The sequence below is a fragment of the Budorcas taxicolor genome, chromosome 2, assembly GCF_023091745.1.
Source record: "Budorcas taxicolor isolate Tak-1 chromosome 2, Takin1.1, whole genome shotgun sequence".
Lineage (NCBI taxonomy): Eukaryota > Metazoa > Chordata > Mammalia > Artiodactyla > Bovidae > Budorcas > Budorcas taxicolor.
This window is the reverse complement of record NC_068911.1, coordinates 161,491,501-161,497,700: the sequence shown is the minus strand read 5'-3', so window position 1 is coordinate 161,497,700 and position 6,200 is coordinate 161,491,501. Positions and strand designations below refer to the sequence as shown.

The window sequence follows — 6,200 nt, the reverse complement described above, 5'->3', positions numbered from 1 at the left end:
AACTTTGGAAAATTCTTAAAGAGATGGGAAGAGTAGACCACCTGACCTGCCTCCTGAGAAATCTGTATGCCGGTCAAGATGTAACAGTTAGAGCTGGACATAGAATAACAGACTGGTTCCAAATCGGGAGAGCAGTACATCAAGGTTGTATATTGTCACTCTATCTGTTTAACTTATATGCAGAAGACATCATGTAAAATACTGAGCTGGATGAAGCATCAGCTGGAATCAAGATTGCCAGGAGAAATTTCAATAACTTCACGTATGCAGATGGCACTATCCTTATGGAAAAAATTAAGAACTAAAGAGCCTCTTGATGAAAGTGAAAGAGGAGAGTGAACAAGTTGGCTTAAAACTCAACATTCAGAAAAGCATGGCATATGGCCCCATAACTTCATGGCAAATAGATGGGGAAGCAATGGAAACAGTGACAGACTATTTTCTTGGGCTCCAAAATCACAGCAGATGGTGACTTCAGCCATGAAATTAAAAGATGCTTGTCCCTTGGAAAAAAAAAATATGACCAACCTAGACAGCATATTAGAAAACAGAGACATTACTTTTCCAACAAGGGTCTGTTTAGTCAAAGCTATGGTTTTTCCAGTAGTCATGTATGGATGTGATAGTTAGACTATAAAGAAAGCTGAGAACTGAATTGATGCTTTTGAACTGTGGTGTTGGAGAAGACTCTTGAGAGTCCCTTGGACTGCAAGGAGATCCAACCAGTCCATCCTAAAGGAGATCAGTCCTGGGTGTTCATTGGTAGGACTGATTTTGAAGCTGAAACTCCAATACTTTGGCCACCTGATGCAAAGAGCTGTCTCATTTGAAAAGACCTTGATGCTGGGAAAGATTGAGGGCAGGAGGAGAAGGGGACAACAGAGGATGAGATGGTTGGATGGCATCATCAACTCAATGGACATGGGTTTGGGTGAACTCCGGGAGTTGGTGATGCACAGGGAGGCCTGGTGTGCTGTGGTTCATGGGTTCGCAAGGAGTTGGACACGACTGAGCAACTGAACTGAACTGAGTGCTGAAGAATTGATGCTTTTAAACTGTGGTGTTGGAGAAGACTCTTGAGAGTCCCTAGGACTGCAAGGAGATCAAATCAGTTCATCCTAAAGGAAATTAGTCCTGAATATTTGTTGGAAGGACTGATGCTGAACCTGAAACTCCAATACTTTGGCCACCTGATATGAAGAACTGACTTTCTGGAAAAGACCTGATGCTGGGAAAGATTGAATGCAGGAGGAGAAGGGGACAACAGAGAATGAGTTGATTGGATGTCCATCAGTTGATGGACATGAATTTGAGTGAGCTCTGGAGTTGTTGATGGACAGGAAACCCTGGTGTGCTGCAGTCCATTTGGTCACAAAGAGTTGAACGTGACTGAGCAACTGAACTAACTGAATAGATTGATAGTTTTTAGTTACATGAATATCCAGCACTTCGTTGATGCTTTTGCAAATATTATTCACAGTTGAACATTCCGTAGTCTATGATGTTTCCTTTGTTTGTTTCCTTCTTTGGTGAGACTGACGTAATTGCTTTGATTTTGGCTGCCCTTGTGCTTCTTGATAATTCTTCAGACCTCCTAATAGCTCCACAGGACAATTTTCCAAAAGGTCAATAAGATCAACTGATCTACCCAGCCTTTGTCTCTCCCAAAGATTTCTTTGTTCTCTCTGGGCCAGTTTTGCTCCAAGTTTTCTGTACACTGTCTTTGTGTTCCTTCTTCTCCGAATTGTTGTCCTTGGCATTTGCTAATCTGGAGTTTGATGCTCTGTTTTCTGGAGGGTAGGCCTTCCTCATTCTTGGTTTACTCACTTGGTCCGGAGCAGATGCTCCAGTAATTTGATCAGATTAAAGATGGCATCACCACAGAGGGCATGGGGTGGACAGCCCTCCACATGTCTGTTTCCTGTGTCACATTGGTCCAGGGATATCTGCATCTGGAGTACAGTCATCTCCCTGAGGTCTCCCTCCCCCACTATTTTGAAGACTTTTCTCACTTCTCTCCTGGGCAGTATCCCTCTGTTACGAATCTCTCATCATCTCCTTTTCTTGATCTGCTCCCTCTTAAGGCAGAAATCATCTTCCAGTAGCCCCTTTAGCAAGAATGCAATGGAAGTAAATGTGTTGGGAGCTTGCATTAAGAAAATATCCTTTAAACTTCCCTGGCAGATGAGAGACAGTTTGAGTAGAGAATACACAGCTGGAATTTTCTTTGGCATTGGAGAGTCGTGATTTCATTGTTTTGTTGTTCCTTTTGTTGTTATTGAGGAGCCTAAAGTGATTCAAATTTCTGATTCTTTGTACAAATTTACTTTCCTATCTAGAAAATCATAGACTATAATAATGAAAAAGATTGAAATAAGCAAGAATTACCAGTGTGACACAGAAATACAAGATGAGCAAATGTTGAATAAAATACACTGGTAGACTTGCTCCATGCAGGGTTGCCACAAAACTTCAATTTGTCTAAAAAAGAAAATGCAGCATCTGCAATCTGCAATAAAGTGAAGTACAAAAAAAGAGGTTTGCCTGTACTTTGAGGTGCAGATCTAAGTATGGAAGTGTGTGTGTAACATAGTTCTCAAAGATCCATCAGAATTGTCCAAGCCAGGCTTCAACAGTATGTGAACCAAGAAATTCCAGATGTTCAAGCTGAATTTAGAAAAGGCAGAGGAACCAGAGATCAAATTGACAACATCTGTGGGATCATACAAAAGGCAAGAAAATTCCAGAAAAACATCTACTTCTGCTTCATTGACTGCACTTTTAAAGCTTTTGACTGTGTGGGTCACAGCAAATTGTGGAAAATTCTTACAGATGGGAATACCCTACCAACTTACCTGCCTCTTGAGAAACCGGTATGCAGGTCAAGAAGCAACAGTTAGAACTGGACATGGAACAACAGACTGGTTCCAAATTGGGAAAGGAGTATGTCAAGGCTGTATATTGTCATCCTGCTTATTTAACATCTATGCAGAGTGTGTCATGTGAAATGCCAGACTGGATGAAGCACAAGTTAGCATCAAGACTGCCAGGAGAAATATCAATAATCTCAGATATGCAGATGACACCACCCTAATGGAAGAAAGTGAAGAGAACTAAAGGGCCTCTTGTTGAAGGTGAAAAAGGAGAGTTAAAAAGCTGGCTTAAAACTCAACATTCAAAAAACGAAGATCATGGCATCCAGTCACATCACTTCATGGCAGATAGATAGGGAAACAAGGAAAATAGTGACAGACTTTTCTTTTCTTAGGCTCCAAAATCACTGTGGACTGGGACAGCAGCCCTGAAATTAAAACATCCTTGCCTCTTGGAAGAAAACCTATGACAAACCTAGGCAGTGTATTGAAAAGCAAAGACATTACTTTGCCAACAAACGTCCGTCTAGTCAAAGCTATGGTGCTTCCAGAAGTCATGTATGGATGTAAGAGTTGGAACATAAAGAAGGCTGAGCGCTGAAGAATTGCTGCTTTTGAACTGTGGTGTTGGGGAAGACTCTTGAGAGTCCCTTTGACTGCAAGGAGACCAAACCAGTCAATTCTAAAGGATTGAATCCTGAATATTCATTGGAGGGATTGATGCTGAGGCTGAAGCTCCAACAGTTTGACCTCCTGATGTGAAGAACTGACAAAAAGACTCTGATGCTGGGAAAGATGGAAGGCAGGAGGAAAAGGGGACAACAGAGGATGAGATGGTTGGATGACATCACTGACTCAATGGACATGAGTTTGAGCAAGCTCCAGGAGATGTTGAAGGACAGGGAAGCCTGGCGTGCTGCAGTCCATGGGGTCGCAAAGAGTCAGACATGACTGAGCAACTAAACAGCAACAAAAGGCACTGATAGACTAGCTCCGTGCAGGCTTGCCACAAACCTTCGATTTGTGTTGAAAAAATGCACCATTTGAAAAGTGCAATAAAGCAAAGTCCAATAAAGTTAGGTCTGCCTGTATTTTGAGGTGCAGATCTAAGTCGGCAAGCATGTGTTTGACATAGTTTTCAAAAATCCACTGGAATTTTTTCAGTCTAAGAAATGTAAGAATAATTAAGAATGGTAATAGCATTTTAAACTAAGGATCCCCTGGAGAAGGGAAAGGCTACCCATTCCAGTATTCTGGCCTGGAGAATTCCATGGACAATATAATCCATGGGGTCACAAGGAGTTGGACATTACTGAGCGACTTTTCACTTCACTTCACTTCACTTCACTTCAGATCATTAATAAAGATGTACCCTCCTGTGTGGTTTTTACTAAAAACTTGACAAGGAACTTGTCCATCACACACAGTGTTGAACTTTACTTCTCAGGACAGAAAGTATTAGTTGCTCAGTCGTGTCTGACTCTTTGCAATCCCATGACCTGTAGCTTGACAGGCTCCTCTTTCCATGGAATTCTCCGGACAGGAATACTGGAGTGGGTTGGAGATGGAACCCACGTCTCCTACATTGCAGGCAGATTTTTACCATCTGAGTCAGGACAGAATATCAGACCAAAAGGGACATCGCCATCTTTGTCAAATGACTTCACTACATCTGATTGCAAGGCCAGAGAGTCACCCTCTATAAGTTGCTGAAAATACCTCCCTTGCTTAACCAGTTCACCCAGGCCTTGGACTCTCAAGGACTTCCCTGGAAGCTCAGATGGTAAAGCATCTGCCTACAATGCAGGAGACCCAGGTTCAATCCCTGGGTTGGTAAGATCCCCTGGAGAAGGAAATGGCAACCCACTCTAGTACTATTGCCTGGAAAATCCCATGGACAGAGGAGCCTGGTAGGCTACAGCCCACGGGGTTGCAAAGAGCCAGACATGACTGAGTGACTTCACTTGGACTCCCAAATAGTCACTCAGCTGATTAATGTCTCACAAGTACAGACCAGACATGAAGTAAGAGAAGAGGCAACGGTTGTTAGCTCAGGGTGAGACAAAAGCTCACAGGCAAAGGGGGTGTCTCCACAAAAAGGCCACTTATCCTTCCAGCAGGGGTTAATGCTGTCACCACATTGATGGAGACCAAAAGTTTCCACTGGAGGTGATTGCAAGTGATATGGATCCCACTGAGTTGGGGGCCTTCCTGCTTGCCTTGTATCATAAGACGCGAGTTCCTTATCTCATTAGCAAGGGGAAGGCCAGGCTGGAGCATCCAGTTCACATGAAAGAATTACACCATCGTCAACTCACATGAGTTAACTTGGCAGACAAAGAACCTCAGGATAAGCTGATGGAAGCTATTAGGACCAATTACAATTACAGATATGATGAAATCTGCCATCACTGGGGAAGCAACATCCTGGGTCCAAAGTTGGTGGCTTGTGTTGCCAAGCGAGAAGAGGCAAAGGCCAAAGAACTGGCTATCAAATTGAGAAGTGTACACTATTGAGTTTTCTGTACCAAAAAAGTTTAAACAAAATATCCTTCAAAAAAAAAAAGAAGAAGAATGAATTAAGATCATATGAAAGGCAAAACAAACAGTGAATGTTTTGAATGGGTGAACCCCAGAATGTGAGGAACCAGGAAGAAAATACATTTATTGGGCAAGAATCATGAGTTCATCACTATGCATAATGTCAAAATGACCTTGTAAATATTATTATCTCCATATTAAAAGTGGTGAAACAGGCCCAGAGGAATTATCTAACTTATTCAAGGTTTCTAATATCACAGTTATCCAAGTCTATACCCCAACCAGTAACACTGAAGAAGCTGAAGTTGAACGGTTTTATGAAGACCTACAAGACCTTTTAGAACTAACACCCAAAAAAGATGTCCTTTTCATCATAGGGGACTGGAATGCAAAAGTAGGAAGTCAAGAAACACCTGGAGTAAGAGGCAAATTTGGCCTTGGAATGTGGAATGAAGCAGGGCAAAGACTAGTAGAGTTTTGCCAAGAAAATGCACTGGTCATAGCAAACACCCTCTTCCAAAAAAACAAGAGAAGACTCTACACATGGACATCACTAAATGCTAAACACCGAAATCAGATTGATTATATTCTTTGCAGCCAAATATGGAGAAGCTCTATACAGTCAACAAAAACAAGACCAGGAGCTGACTGTGGCTCAGATCATGAACTCCTTATTACCAAATTCAGACTCAAATTGAAGAAAGTAGGGAAAACCGCTAGACCATTCAGGTATGACCTAAATCAAATCCCTTATGATTATACAGTGGAAGTGAGAAATAAATTTAA

The 6,200-nt window shown here is 42.0% G+C and overlaps 1 pseudogene; it reads left to right on the top strand.

Moving 5' to 3' along the window:
- Positions 1-4,868: 4,868 nt before the first annotated feature.
- On the top strand, positions 4,869-5,390 carry LOC128061221 (60S ribosomal protein L7a-like; annotated as a pseudogene).
- Positions 5,391-6,200: the final 810 nt, after the last annotated feature.